The sequence below is a fragment of the Balaenoptera borealis genome (genome assembly GCF_965194805.1).
Source record: "Balaenoptera borealis genome assembly, chromosome: 5".
Classification (NCBI taxonomy): domain Eukaryota; kingdom Metazoa; phylum Chordata; class Mammalia; order Artiodactyla; family Balaenopteridae; genus Balaenoptera; species Balaenoptera borealis.
In genome coordinates this window covers 76,095,741-76,110,833 of record NC_138862.1, presented here as the reverse complement: position 1 = coordinate 76,110,833, position 15,093 = coordinate 76,095,741, and the positions used below count along the sequence as shown (strand labels likewise).

The 15,093-nt window shown below is 40.9% G+C and overlaps 1 protein-coding gene and 1 long non-coding RNA gene across 7 annotated transcripts in view; one reads left to right on the top strand and one right to left on the bottom strand.

Annotated features, from left to right (window-relative positions):
* Positions 1-15,093, bottom strand: part of FGF12 (fibroblast growth factor 12) — a 543,244-nt gene that overhangs the window by 203,804 nt on the left and 324,347 nt on the right. The gene's annotated exons all lie outside the window — the stretch shown is intronic.
* On the top strand, positions 2-12,515 carry LOC309629418. Its single transcript, XR_014245071.1, has 2 exons — positions 2-9,996; positions 10,214-12,515. It is a non-coding gene; the product is annotated as an uncharacterized lncRNA (long non-coding RNA).

Here is a 15,093-nt window from a genome sequence, read left to right as displayed (position 1 = left end):
AAAATGAAATGATTATTGAAATTTTTTTTTTAATGCACACCTGCAAATTGTCAAAAACATTCCTGAAGTAAATGCATAAATGTCAGTGGTTTATATATTGAAATAACTATTTGAAAGGAAGGCATTTTGGTAACATATCTGTACTTTTTTTTCTTTCTAGAGGCAGATCAATAAATCTCTGCAACAGTAAACCAAATGTAAATGAATAAAAGCTAATTATGATTAGAAAATACAGAGGTGTGCTAAAAAATGAATTATGTCTCTCCCTCCTGCATCTAGTGTCTGGCTGCAAGATGCCACTAAGTTTGTGGTCCCATTCCAGAATCACGGTTCAGACCAAACTGCCACTGTAATTGCTAAGCTTTCAGCAGTCATAATCAGGTCCTGGAAGACTTCTATTTCTGCTGAATGACAACTATCTATCTTTCCTGGGCTTTGAAATTCTGATCAAATTCAGGCTTGGTTGAGAACCACAGGAAAAAGCCAAACCCCCATAGCCATGAGATGTCACTGGAAAAGTATGTGGAAACAGATTTCACCTTCAGTAAATACTTCATCCAAGTGAGCCCCAATACTACAAAAGTCATTTTTCCAGCACACACAAAAAAATCAAGCCATGCATATTTCTGTATTTCAAACCAGAAGTGGTCTTCAGCTTTTAAAAACACCCTACACACAAATACCATCAAACTGATCTTTGTATACCACATTTGAATTTTTGTATAGCAGCTAACATAAATATTTAAAGCTTTCTCACTGTGGTACTAGCTGCCAGCAACAATCTATTTTCTACAGCATTACCACCATTCTTCTTTTTTTTTTTAACATCTTTATTGGAGTATAATTGCTCTACAATGGTGTGTTAGTTTCTGCTTTATAACAAAGTGAATCAACCATACATATACATATATCCCCATATCTCCTCCCTCTTGCGTCTCCCTCCCATCCTCCCTATCCCATCCCTCTAGGTGGTCACAAAGCACCGAGCTGATCTCCCTGTGCTATGTGGCTGCTTCCCACTAGCTATCTACTTTACACTTGGTAGTGTATATATGTCCATGCCACTCTCTCACTTCGTCCCAGCTTACCCTTCCCCCTCCCCATGTCCTCAAGTCCATTCTCTACGTCTGCATCTTTATTCCTGTCCTGCCCCTAGGTTCTTTAGAACCTTTTTTTTTTTTTTCAGATTCCATATATATGTGTTAGCATATGGTATTTGTTTTTCTCTTTCTGACTTACTTCACTCTGTATGACAGACTCTAACTCCATCCACCTCACTCCAAATAACTCAATTTTGTTTCTTTTTATGGCTGAGTAATATTCCATTGTATATATGTGCCACATCTTCTTTACCCATTCATCTGTCAATGGACACTTAGGTTGCTTCCATGTCCTGGCTATTGTAAATAGTGCTGCAATGAACATTGTGGTACATGACTCTTTTTGAATTATGGTTTTCTCAGGGTATATATGCCCAGTAGTGGGATTGCTGGGTCATATGGTAGTTCTGTTTTTAGTTTTTTAAGGAACCTCCATACTGTTCTCCATAGTGGCTGTATCAATTTACATTCCCACCAACAGCACAAGAGGGTTCCCTTTTCTCCAGACCCTCTCCAGCATTTATTGTTTGTAGATTTTTTGATGATGGCCATTCTGACTGGTACATCACCACCATCTTTGTCTCTACTTCAGTTTTGGGAAAAAATTAGACTACTCGAGCACATTTATAGCCCTATTTCATAAAAATTAGTAGAAAAAGAAAAATGGGGCTTCCCTGGTGGCGCAGTGGTTGAGAGTCTGCCTGCTAATGCAGGGGACATGGGTTCGAGCCCTGGTCTGGGAAGATCCCGCATGTCGCGGAGCAACTAGGCCCGTGAGCCACAACTACTGAGCCTGCGCGTCTGGAGCCTGTGCTCCGCAACAAGAGAGGCCACGATAGTGAGAGGCCTGCGCACCGCGATGAAGAGTGGCCCCCGCTTGCCGCAACTAGAGAAAGCCCTAGCACAGAAATGAAGACCCAACACAGCCAAAAATAAAATAAAATAAAAAAAGAATCTACCCTCTCTTTAAAAAAAAAAAAAAAAAGAAAAAGAAAAATGCTGCTTCTGGCGATAAAAATTGAGGCAAGGATAGAAATCATATGACTGGTGAAGTAGTTATGTGTTATCCTCAAAAAGACAATCAATGAATTTCAACTGACAGTGTCATTCCTTCACCAATTTATTAAACCAATATTTACTCAGAACCTCTTTTTTTGGGCAGGCAACATGCTAAGTACTGTGTGTTAAACTAAACACATTTATTGATGTTTGAGTCTAGATAAGAGTTCTAGATAAGGATCAATGCAATAAACTCTTTGGGAATGGACCTGCTCCCTATGACATATGTCTTTTGCACATATGACTAGATCACACATACTTGGGAGTTTGAGGCAATGCCTATATAAACATGTCTTCTTCAAAGCAGTCCTAAGAAATAGAAAAGTTGCCAAAAAAACTGGTAATGAGGAAGTAGGGTATTAAAAAAAGAACTAAACTGGAAATTAGGCATTCTGATTGATAACTATGTATTATTACTGTGGTTAAATAAATTCAATGTATTTATAATTTGAGCACCTTTGACTTAAAGTCTCTTTGATTTGAGAATCTTCTCCTCTAAGTAGTGCCAGAAATCAAGGCATGGATTCATTCTCAATGTGTTGTCTCCATGCCCCTGACCCCCAAGGGACATGTAGGAGAAGCATGTAGCTAGCTAACCTCACTGCAAAAAAATATCCTGTACCCCTACCACCTATTAAGCCCTACCAACCTTCCCAGGCTTAGTTCCAGATCACCTCCTCAGGAAGACTTGGCTATCGTAAGTGTGGGTCACTTTTATAATTAGGAGAAATAAAAGAATGTGTGAGCCTCTGCCACAAGGCTAACTGGTTGACAGGCAGTTGTTAATGTGGTACATTCAGCTCTAGATGTGCAATGAGGAGACCCAGCTTTGAACCACAGTTGCTGTGGGGTCCTGAGCAAGTCACTTAGTATCTGAGGCTGTTTTCCTATCTGTGTAATGGGAAAAAATAATTTCTACGCTAACTATAATAATTTAGAATTTAAGATGAATAAATGTGATAATATGAAATAAAAAACCCATAAAAATATAAATCCTAATTAAGGTCTAATTTTTCAACCCTGAAAATTGAGGAAACAGTGTAAGTAAACCAAAGGAAGTATTTTACAAATAGACTTTGCTGATTCATGTTTTAGTAAAATATTAATTGAGCTTGTAAAGTCACTAGAGTAACCAAAAGATTAAGAGTAGAGGATAGAAAAGGATAGAAGGAAGGAAAGGAACAACTGTCTTATAATTCATACTTTATCTCTAATAAACTTGATAAGGTCACTTTAAGAAGTCATGTTTTGATAGGTAATGAGATGCATGGCAGCTGAATCATTAAAGCCTGAAAATGATTGTTTGGGTTTTTTTCATGCTCCTCTTTCTGTAGCTGTAATTAAACACTCCTTTTGCTACGGTGAAGCTATCCCCCTGTTGGAACCCTGGGAATTCAGGTTGGTAACTCCTGTTCAAGATAATGAGCATACGGCTGTACACCAAGCCCCACCACCCAAGAGCAGTACAGAGCAAGCTCAGAGTCTGAGTTTTAATTATGTGATGATCTATGAACATGAATGTTTTACACTATAGCTGTTTCAAAGGAGCCCTGACCATCTATTAAACAAATGCCCTGAACCTAGGATGTGTCACGGAAAGCAGTATAGCCTGCCCGACAGGCCTATACCTTTATTACTATCAAATCCTATCAACCTTTCCAGGCTCAGCTCAAGATCACCTCCACCAGGAAGGCTTGGCTATCGTAAGGGAGGATCACTTTTATAATTGGGGGAAAAAAAAGAAAATGTTTTGTTGTATTTTAAAGAAAAGGGTTTAAAAAAAATGAGACCACTTTTTGGGATATCTAGCATGCTGACTGCATTCAACAAAACATGCTTTTTATTTTTCAGACCATGCTTAGGCATCTAACAGATTAATAAAACCTGTGCTGTCCTCAGGGAGCACCCAGTCTAATGCATGAAACATACATACACATAGTGTGAGATAGCTGTTAAATGATGAATGGAAGCAAAGTGACATGATGTCACAAGGAGCAAGAGACTAATTCTGTCTAGAAGTTAGATGAAGGCACCTCACCTGTCACTTGAGGAGTGAATAGCATTTTCATAGGCAAAGAAACCAGAGGAAGGGCATTCCAGAAAAACAATGGATGAAGGAAAAAACAGCATGGCAGACTTTGGGAGTGATGCAGAATCTGGTATAGGCATAATATACAGCAGAGTTTTGCAAATGCTAACACGCAGGTAAGTGCCTATTCTCAACAAATGTTCACAGGTAAACAGTGAAGTAAGAAAAATATGGTCAACAGAGTAAGTTTTTTATTAAGCTAATTTTATTTTCAATTTATATGACTCTGCTTGATTCTAAGATTATGTTTTTCCATTATTTTTTCATTTTTTTATGAAGCAATGGCTATATTATTAGATGGTGATAAGACATTGGTTTAGTTTGTTCCCTTTTGTACTCTAAAGTAGTGTAGCAAATACTGCTAGATTTTCTCTAAAATCCATTTCCTCTTTTGCCTGGGCACCCAGCTAGACCATATGTCCTAGCCTCCCTTGCAGTTAGGTTTGGCAGATGAATGAGTGTCATATGGAATGTTAAGTGGAAGTGATGTGTGTCATTTTCAGGCCAAGGCTTTTAAAAGCAAACATTATCCTCCACATTTTCTCTTCCTTAACGCTGGCTGGATTTAGATGATAAAGCCCTCGGAGATGTCAACAAAATAGGAGAATTCTGGTGGAAGAAAAGACAACAGCCATCAGAAACACCCACCTTGGACGGTTAGGTGAAAAGAACTAGCAGTGGTTGTACATAGTGACACCCTTCCTAAGAGACTATGAAAATGGGGTAGAGGGGTAGAGAGTAACTTCACAGTGCCGAAACCCGACAAAAAAAAAAAAATGCTACCTCAGCGGGGGGTCAAGGTTAAGGTCCACAGTCATAAATCACGCTGATAGCCTTGATACCTTGATACCCTTGATATGCTGTAATGAGAATGGCACTTTACCTCTGTGATCTTCCTCCCCAAAACCCATAACCCCAGTCTAATCATGAGAAAAACATCAAACAAATCTCAACTATAGGACATTCTACAAAACAACTGACTAGTACCCCTCGAAACTGTCAAAAATTCAAAAAAAAATTCTGAGAAAATGTCACAGCCAAGAGGAGACTAAGGAGATAAGACAACTAAATGTAATGTATCCTAGATGGGCCCCTGGAACTGAAAAAGGACATTAGGTAAAAAGCTGAGGACATCTGAATAAAGCATGGACTTTAGTTACTCATAAGGTATCAATACTGATTCACTAATTGTCACAAACATACCAAACGAATGTAAGATGTTCATATGGGAAACTGGGTGTAGGCTTCATGGGAACTCTTTGTACTATCTTAACTTTTCTGTAAATGTAAAACCATTTTCAAATAAAAAGTTTATTAAAAATAATAATTAGAGCCACAAAAGTAAGAAATTTTACCTTCAAAGAGGTTGGTGAGAAAGAAGGTAAAGCATAGGAATTCATGTTCAGCTCCGCTTCCCTTCAGGATGACGTGGCAATTTCCACAGAAGGTTTGACTTCAAAGCCACTCAGAAAAGCTGAGACCTGAAGGAATTATCTAGATGTTCCTGCTGCCTTAAAGTGTAGTTATGGAACAGTTACCTAGGTACACGCTGGAAACCAGAACACAGCCAGAACCAAGGAAGCCTAATCACACGTCTCAAAATGAATACTAGATTGTAGAAAATAGAATGAATTTTAGCATTGGAAAGGAACTCAGAATCCAATACCTTCCTTCATCAAAATACCTTCCTTCATCAAGTTGAAAGATAAAAAAGAAAAACTGAGCCTCAGAGGGAAAATGTCTTGTCCAAGGTCATCCAGCCAACACACAGATGAGTTAGGAAAAGACTCGTCTCTGATATACTGAATGAACATTGTCCTTTCCTTCCCAAAGAGCAGCCAAGACATAATCTGTATGTATCTTGTGCAAGCTGCAGGACTCGGGGGCAAGAAGGTAGAGAAGAGATGAGAAGGAGGGGGAGGAACACCTAGTTGTGCATCAGTTATTGAAGTGTGGGAGTGACAAAGGAAAGGAGTTACAGGAAACCATGCAAGAAATATATATTTAATATTGACATATTTTATATACAGGCATATATATATGAGATCCTAAAATTGCATTGTGTTTATCTAGGGCCAGCCTATTCAACATTTGCACCTAAACTTAGAGAAAGTGCCCCCATGTAAACTCCAATCTAAAATGAAAACTGTAAGTGATCCAAACTTTATTATGAGCTATAGCCAGAGAATTAATAGTATTTATTATAATAACAATGGCCGTATTATGAACCCATCTACTTTGTAGCAGGCACTCCCCCAATGATTTCACTACAGTTGTATCTGGTATTCACAACAACTGAATGTGTAAGGTACTTTTCTCATTTGTCAGGTGAGATTATCGAGATTCAGAGAAGCTACATCACTTACCCTAGGTTACAGAACTAGTAAGTGAAGAGGCAGATCTAGCGTAACATTCTATGGTCCCAGCTGTTCTCCAGCACTGTTCAGTCACTTTAAGAAAGACACCGGCAAAACTGGAACATGTCCAGAGGAACAGGAGCCAAATAAAGAGGGTGGTACAAAGGACTGTCGTATGAAGAATGGCTGAATGAACAGTCGATATGAAGCCTGGAGAAAGGAGGATGCAGGGGATGTGAGAGCTGTCCCCACTTTCTTGAGAGCAGAAGTAAGAAGACAGAAGAGGAGACGGAAGTAAGAAGAGGCCAATTTGTTCTGAGTGGCTCCACAGGCATAGAACTAGGGCCGATGGCTGAATGTTACAGGGAGGCAGGTAAAAATGAACTTTCTGTAAACTGTATTCTAAAAGAAAACAGGCTGCCTAAGGAAAGAGTGAGTTCTCCATCACTGTACAGAAGCAAACAGAGAGAAGCAGAAAAAACTACAGGTCAGGACAGCTATGAAGGACACAGATATCTCTGAAAGCTAAGGCATTCTGCATGGCAATGCAAGGTCCTTTCTAGCCCTGAGGTCCTGGAAAGCTTTGAGATAAGCCAGATGGCCGTTAAATACAAGTTCACGTTTCTGTTTCTTAGTGTGTGCTTAGGACAGGGAATTGAAAAGACTGTTTAGCAGGCATCCTGCAAATGGAGAGTACTTTGTAAAAGTTAAGCATGCATTGTGTAGTAATTTGATGGGGCTTTTTAATCAGTTTCTGTGGGCTTACAAACCAGACCCTTGGTGTCAAGGTTTAATGTTGCCCACTTAAAGGAACTGAGATTGAAGAGGCTGTTAAATTTTGATTCTTGTCAAGTGCTTCTGGGCTTCATACCACTGCAGATTTCAAAATAGATTGTCAGGGTAGGAGATTGTTCATAAACATATATTTATGACAATCACAGCTAAAGGGTATAGACTAGGGCACATTTACATACCATAAATCAAAGCCCCAGACAAATCAGAAATGGATACAGTAAGACATGTGAAAGAGGATAGAACTTATCTGGACTTTTGAACACTCTGCAGAAATGACAATCACACTAAACTGGGGAATTCATTAAAAATACTTGTTTAGTAAAAGAGACACAGACCTGAGACCCCACATTCACTCGGGAGACTGCAGCGAATAAGGCGGAGATGTGACATCATGGCCTAGCAGAATCTGTCTGCTCTGTGGGGTAAAGATTACCACGTACCTGTCCTGAGCCCTCAGTCTTCCCACAGGTCAAGTGAAGGCGATGGTGCCCTCAGCAGTTACCCATCTAAGGGCCATGGAAATCCCTGTGAAGCACTAATAATGGCAAGAGGATTCTGTATCTATAAGCGGAGATCTATTTTCTCAATCAGCAGATACTGGTAGCACGTTTTATTAAAAAATCAAGTATTTACTGAGCACCAGACTTTCTGGTGGGTATTCTAGGTAGAGGGGAGAACCAGTGATATGCATAAAACAGCTCTTTTTAAAAAAATGCCCCAAACCTGATTTCCATGGGATTTCCACGGGGTAAATCTTCCCACCGTGGCTGATTTAAAACTATCATTTGACCTCACTGGATGCAGAGCTGGAGCAGAAAAAATGAGCATCCCAGGCTCCAGGATCCAGCACAGCACTGAATACAACAGAGAACAAGCCATGAAGCTTACATTCCAGCAGGAAAGACAAGAAGTAAACAAACAGTTCATACATAAGAGTTTTCGTATAGGTGCCATGATGAAAATGAAAGCAATGAAAAAGGATGGAGGGTCCAGGGGATGGATGTGTTGTGAACATCGTGGTTAGAAGTGGACTTCACCAAGACCTGATGAAGAGCCGTGGGGTAATAGCTAAGAGCATCCGGAAACAGGGAGTAGCAGATGCAAAGTAATCCTAATGCTTGAAAAGACTGGGAACCAGCAGATGAGAGGCTCTCTGAAGATCCTCCTCTCGACCAGGAGTTGGCAAACTACAGTCCTGTCGCTGCCAATTCTGTAAATAAAGTTTTATTGGAACACAGCCTGTGCGCCTTCATTCACACATTTGCCCCTGGCTACTTCCATGTTACAACAACAGAGATGAGTAGTTGCAATGGAGACCCTACAGCCTGAAAAGCCTGAAATATTTACTAACAGGACCTTTCCAGAAAAAGCTGGCCAACCCTTGCTCTAGACCCTTGCCGATGTAGTTCCCTCTGCCTGAAACGCATATCCCATGCCCTGCCTTCTCTCTGCCCAGAACTACTCCTCCTCAGTCTTCCAGGTTCAGCTGTCTTCCACGGGGCCTTCCCTGACACCCTGAGGCTAAATTAATCACTCCCTCTGCACAGCTCCCTGGGGCACAGGCTAGGAGAGGACTCCCTACACTGTTACAGCTGTTTGCATACGATCTGTCTCTGCTGCTGAACTAGGTACAACTCCTCAAGGGCAAGGACCTTGAATGATTCATGACCTTGTCCCAGCACGTAGCACAGTGCCAGGCACCGGGTAGGTGAGAGGTATGTGTATGTGGATAGAAAGGAGATAAGCTATATCTGGGATTTTCCACTGTGACCCGTGACTTTTAGAGGAGCTCCTCATTTGTAAGAAAGATGTTGACAGCCTTCGAGTATCATGCCTCCAGCCTTCAGTGCCTTTCTTTCCATTTTCAGTCTCGACTCAGCCCCTCCACACTGAACACAGTTGACAAGCACAGCGGCGTCCGCCATAAACTGAACAGTCTCCAAAGCCCTGCTCAGCGGGAATCAAGTGACCTTGAGACGGGCAATCCTTAACCTTCATGCTGCCTCAAAGCTAAATGGAAAGAAGGACACGCTTTTCCAGAATATCCTCTTCACTAAACCAGTCTGAGCTGGGGAAGACGGAAGAAGCAGGGCAGGGAAATGCCCATCAGGATGGGGTTTCTGTACTGAGCCAATTTTATTCCTCATACCATTAACCCCCTCCCTCCCAGCTTCCTCTCTATAAGATGCTCATGAAAATTTAAAATAACTCAACTACCATTTACTGACTTCCAACATGTACTAGGTGCTGGGTACAAAGATGAGTAAGATGCAGTTCCTGCCTTGAAGGCACCCACGGCCTCCTCACTGAGATGCACACACAACTAACCATACCCAGTGAACATGGAAAGTGCTGTCCTAGAGGAACAAACAAAATGCCATGGAATCACAGAGCGCGGGTGCTAACTTTACCTGGGATGGTGAGTTCTGGGACAAGAAGCAGTTAAGAAAGGCTTCAAAGATGAAGCAACATTTTAGACTTGGCCTTGAACAGGCAGGGCAGGTGTGCTTCGAGCAGCATGAGCAGGAGGGACAGCGCCATGGGACACACAAACTGAGCATGTCCAGAGACGGGACAAGCACATGGCATGGCCAGGGTGTGGGGAAATAAGAGGGCGCACGCAGCGGCTGGAGGTGACAGCAAAAGGGAAATATGGTCCCAGGACACTTGAGGTTCTTTAAGCAAAGCTAGTAAAGTTTACCTTTTAAACCAATGATCTCCAAACTCTTTTGAGCATACATCTCCATCTGTAAAAAATGTTAAATCTACAGCCTCCGTATGAAATGGAGCAGGACACTCTGAGGCCTTCCCAGGACAGAACCCCACCCTCCTATGTCCTCTGCCTTGTCTGCAGAAAAACTTTAGTCAAAGAATAAATGTAATCAGAGAAATGAGAAAATACAGAAACAAAGGAAAAGCAGTCAAACAAGACCAAATAATAATAGCTTAGTCATTAAATAAAGTCAAGGACCTTTAGTTCCTCCTCAAGGGCTATGGATAGTACTCTGAGCCGTATCCTGTGAGCTGTTTTGTAGATACTGAAACTCCCACCAGGTGCAACAAGTTAACTGCATGATGACCAGACTGTAGCCATGACAGAAGCTGCCACAATTCTGAGAACTGGCCTCAAAGAAATGGGAAAAAACCGACCCTGGAACTGAAGGCACCTGGAACTGAACTCAAACCAACCCTGGAACTGAACTTAAAACAATCAAGATGACACTGATCAGACCACCACATGACTAACTTCAAGATGATTGTCAGAGCTGTGTCTTTTCTACATGTAGCTCCCTCCCTCTGCCCATACACCCCTGAATCTCCCCTTTAAAAGCTCTTGCCTACTGATTGTCAGGGGGCAGTTGGCCTTTGGACATGAGCCTGCCCTCTCCCCCAGTTGCCAGCCTCCGAAATAAAGCAAACTTTCCAAACAGACTTATGGTTACCGAAAGGGAAACACTGGGGGGAGGGATAAATCAGGAGCTTGGTATTAACATACACACACTACTATATATAAGATAGATAACCAACAAGGACCTAATGTACAACACAGAATATCACTCAGTATTCTGTAATAACCTATATGGGGAAAGAATCTGAAAAAGAACGGATATATGTATATGTATAACTGAGTCACTTTGCTGTACACCTGAAACTAACATAACATTGTAAATCAACTATACTCCAATAAAATTTTTTAAAAAAAAAGAAAATCCAAACTTACAAATAAGATTAAAAAAAAAAAAAGCAAACTTTCCTTTCCACCAACCTTGCCTCTCAGGTATTGGCTTTCGAGCAGCAAGCAGCCAGACCTGAATTTTGGTAACACATGTATGTGTATTTATTATTTATAAATTACATGTAGGTAATTTATGAATACCATATATTATGCATATATTATAAATGAAAGTTCAAATGTTTAAAAAGGACCAATACTAAACACACACAAAAATTAAAATATCCACATGGCAAAAGTTTGTGTTGCCCCACTCACTTCAGAGAAGAGAAGCATTAGGTACCACTGCATCAGACGATAGGGAAACTGAAGGATTTTAAGCCTGGGGATTAATTATGAGGGCAGTATTTTAGAAAGCCATACTGGGGAACAATAGAGAAGGATGACTTAGAGTGGGTGGTGCTGTGGTCATGGAAGACACGTAGGAAGCTGTGACATATAATAAGGCCTTAGGTAGGCAGTGGCAATGAGGATGGAGAGAAGACATCAGCCTGAGGACTGATGCTTGGTGGGACCTGGTAGATGACAGGATGTGCAGAGTCCCTTCAGCTCTGGAAAAATGTGTGACCTCTCCTTCCCTAAATCCAAATCGATCATTAGGTTTCTAAGAAAGCCCTGTGTCAGTGTAGAATATCATGGAAAATGAGGGTGGAAAAAGCTTAATGTGAGCATTCCTAGGAAGCCAAATGACTTCTTTGCCTTTCTAAGGATTTCCGTTCATGAAGGGGAGTTTGATTCTGGTCAACCTCACTGAGTCACAGCCCCTTGGTCTTTCTCAGACTGTCATCCAAGAAATGGACCTTGTCTTCCAGGCAACTCATGAATGGGCTATGGAGGATGAAAACCACAAGATATTTCACACATGAAGATAATCCTAGAATCTGAAGATTTTAGAACCAGAAAAGCCCTTCAGGATGATCTAATTCTACAGATGAAGAAGCAGAACACCAGAGAGAGGGGAAACCCATGAAAGCATGTCTTCCAATCCCTGGAGTCGGGGCTCTTTAATACATCATGATCCTTCTGTGCTGCACCCCTTTAAATGAAAACCATTTTTCATCCTCTCACAGGTATCCTGGCTTTATCCCAAATGAGCTGTGTGGTATCCAGAAAGCTATTTCATTTCTTTATACACAGGTATACTTTGCTTCTTGTGAAACGTTTGAATGACCAGGACCTGCTTCTGAAGGCTGTTCTAAGGAATTAAGAATACACATTGTACCAGTGGGATGGGGGGCAATATAGGGGTGGGGAGTGGGAGGCACAAACTACTGTGTGTAAGATAGGCTCGAGGAGGTATTGAACAACGCGGGGAATAGAGCTAATATTTTGTAATAACTGTAAGTAGAAAGTAACCTTTAAAAATTGTATAAAAAAATTTTTTTTAATTGTTTTTTAAAGAATACACGTTGTAGCATGTTCTATAACCAGCAAGTGGCCTTGCTTGTGGGGTAGATTAACTTTCTGATAGAATTTATGTGGTTTGGAAGACCCATGGTTAGGAGCAGTAGCGATGGGCAAATTCTCCTGAGTTTTATTCACAGATAACAGTTGTCAAGTATTTACCACATACCAAGTGCTTTACGTGGATTATCCCTTTAAATTCTCACAGAAATAATTTAAGGCAGACATTGGGCGTTTTTTTATAGATTAGGAAACTGAGGCTTACAGAGGTTAAGTCACTCGCTCTAAATCACAGAGGTAATAAATGCCAGAACCAGGTGTTGAAGCCAGAACCCTTTGCTCTCTACACCTTCTCACTGCTAATCATCAGTTGCTTCTTGAAGAAATCTAACATGCTGATACTTCTCTCTTCTTCCTTTATGGTGATCAGCCCACAAAAATGGTAGAAACCTATGAAGCAAGGGACCTAGAACAAACAGCAAACACTAAGCTGGAGTTAAAGCTTTTGGCCTCCCGGTACAAAAATGGGGGGAAAGTATAGACACCTCCATTCATCCAAATAGTCTTCTGTAATAACAGCATCCTCACTTGGCATAGAAAAAACTCTTCTCAGTTAGTCTTAAGGCCTCTTTTTCATAGACACATCTTTTGGCACCAGAAATAAATGAACAGGACAGCACAGGCATGACAGTTCGCTGACATCAGAGAAACTGCAGGATGTTGGACCTGTCCTAAAACTGTCCTGTGTCTCAGAGGAAATCTTTTCATCCAAATTGGCAAGCCTGGGGAATTCCCTCATACACCACAAATCTAAATTACCTGCAGGTAAAATGCCATTGTTGTAAAATGTGATCTTCTCTCTGTCACCTTTTTTATAGCATCCACCAAGAAAAATCTGCAGAGTCAACCAGAGTGAGTTGAAGAGGTAATAATATTTTCTGCAAACAAGCAGTTTAGAGCTCCAACAGCACATCAGTCAGCTTTGACTCTGCTGCAAGCTCAGGCCAGGCAGGATGGTGCAATGGGAAGTATGTGCCAGGGGTCTGTTCCCAGCGGCTGGCTCCTCTCCTTCCCCACCGTCACCACCTTGGTTGAGGCCATCAAAGCTCCCAGCTAGATGCCTCCAGCACTCACTAACACTCTTACCCTATTTCCCTTCCAAACCACACTACGGTGGAGGTAATATTTTACAGGATAAATTGGATCATGTCACTCTCCTGCTTAAACCCTTTAATAGCTTCCATTTCATTTACAATAAAATGTCAACCCCCTTAGCATGGCCTGGAGAGCTTTGCACCATGTGGCTCCTGTTTACCATTCCATCATCATCTCAATTTACTCTCTCCCTGGCTCACCAAGCTCTAGCTAGGCACACGCGCCTTTCTCTTCAGATCGAAGGATCTTTGCACATGCATTTCCCTCTGCCTGGATTGATTTCGTCCTAAGATAAATTCAAGTTTTAGCTTAACTGTCACTCCACAGAGGTCTTGTCTAGGCTCCCCATCTAAATCTGCCTTCATATTCAGATTCAGATTCTCTGTCAACACACTATGTTTTCCCCCTTCATAACACATGTCCCAATTTGTAATTAGATATCTATTTTTCTTTACTTCCTTAATATTTATTTCCTCCTCTAGACTGTAGCACCCATGAGGGTGAGGCCATGTTAGTTTTAGCCATCACAATATGCCCAGTACTTATTTAGCATAGTGCCACTAACACAACGTAGGAAGCCAACACATATTTGTTAAATGTACTGGTTTCCTCTCTCTAGGCTTCAGGTTTCATATATAAAATGACGGCTTTGGAACAATTCAGTGGCTAGAAGTTTAGGATCCCAGAAACCTAAGGGACTCACAAGTAGAAATAGATACAAGTTGTTTGCAATGAAGTAAAACTGAAAATGGAGAAAGTATTTTTAATAGATTTTAGAGAGATTACATCTCTCACCACTGTATATTAATAAAGATTGTTAAAATTCCATTTAAAATATAATTACACAAGCTATAATAATGCAATTAAATTATTACCTGATATAACAATACACAAAAAAGAAGTAGAAATAGTTATCAAATGTGGTTGGTACACTTGTGATGTAAATATGGATTGCATGCTATACCTCAAATTCAATTTGGAGGCTCTTGGGGACAACTGGAAAGCAACTGAAACAGAGGTACAAGGAATTGTCACTGTGACTGATTATGAGGGGCCATTACAAATGCATAGATGAAAAATTCCCTGGACAAAGATATGAACCTGTGGTTTCAGACAAGGGTATCAACACAATACTCTCAAGGGCGGCCACTCTAATTCCAAACACCCATCTCCAAAAAAATAAAAAAGCCTGCCTGACTCTCTCCTGGCCAACGCCAAGAAGCATACTTCAGGGTTCAGTGCTACAGGGATTGATCTATCCATAGCTAATGATTCCCCCAAACTTTGCAGAGGAGGTCAGCTTGACTTTAATACCCATCACTTATTTTAAAAATTGTCAATGGTTTCCCATAGGTATGTGACACATTCTAGTAACAAAAGGCATGATTTGTCAACAAATAA